Raw genomic sequence first — 759 nt, 5'->3', positions numbered from 1 at the left:
GAAGTTAATCTAGTCTCCCGTCTGATTTGTTTGCCGGACAAGATGGTGGATTCTGCGTTATGATTGGTCAGATCGCCTGTCAATCAAGCTTTTTGCGAACGGTCAATTATAAACTTAGTTCTTAACACTGATCCAGTTTACTGGATGCTCATTTGTTTCCTCTCAGGTGAATCAGTATGTTTCTCGTGCCGAGGAGCTCAAAGCGCTGGTCAGATCGGACAACAAAATCAGTTTTGAGGAGGCAAAATCAACCAGGAACATATTGATAGGTAAGCAGTGCTGCATTGTTAATATCTAATATCTCACTCCAGTTCTGACGTTCAGATCTTCGTTGCATTCACAGAAATGTCCAGAGATCAGCCGCGTTTGCTGGCGGCCCTGGAAGTGGCGTCCACTGCTGTTGGCCGGGTAAGTGTTGCGACGGCTCATTTGCATGTGTGTCATGTGAGCTGCAGTGTTGCATGATGGGTAATGAAGTTGTGATGTGTGCAGGAGGAGAGCGGCGCCGAGGACTACGACACGCTTGATCTATACCAGCAGAGTCTGGGCGAGCTGCTGCTGGCATTGGCGGGTAAATCGTCATAAAATCTTACTGCCAATCATCCGATAAAAACTCGCAATGCAGAGCAAATCATCAATTTAACATTCATTTTTAATTTTATAAAAACTATCCAGAACTATCCAGCGACTATCCAAAACACCATAGTAACAACCCAGAACACCCTAGCAACCACTTAGTAACAACACAGAATACCATAG

At 44.9% G+C, this 759-nt stretch overlaps 1 long non-coding RNA gene across 1 annotated transcript; it reads left to right on the top strand.

Annotated features, from left to right (window-relative positions):
* The first annotated feature begins 170 nt into the window (after nt 1-170).
* Nucleotides 171-572, top strand: LOC107581040 (uncharacterized). Its single transcript, XR_001608765.1, has 3 exons — nt 171-269; nt 344-408; nt 493-572. It is a non-coding gene; the product is annotated as an uncharacterized lncRNA (long non-coding RNA).
* Nucleotides 573-759: the final 187 nt, after the last annotated feature.

This window comes from Sinocyclocheilus grahami, unplaced genomic scaffold, assembly GCF_001515645.1.
Source record: "Sinocyclocheilus grahami isolate Dianchi unplaced genomic scaffold, SAMN03320097.WGS_v1.1 scaffold66305.1, whole genome shotgun sequence".
Taxonomy (NCBI): domain Eukaryota; kingdom Metazoa; phylum Chordata; class Actinopteri; order Cypriniformes; family Cyprinidae; genus Sinocyclocheilus; species Sinocyclocheilus grahami.
The sequence above is the reverse complement of the archived record's forward strand: the minus strand, read 5'-3'. Positions and strand labels throughout refer to the sequence as shown.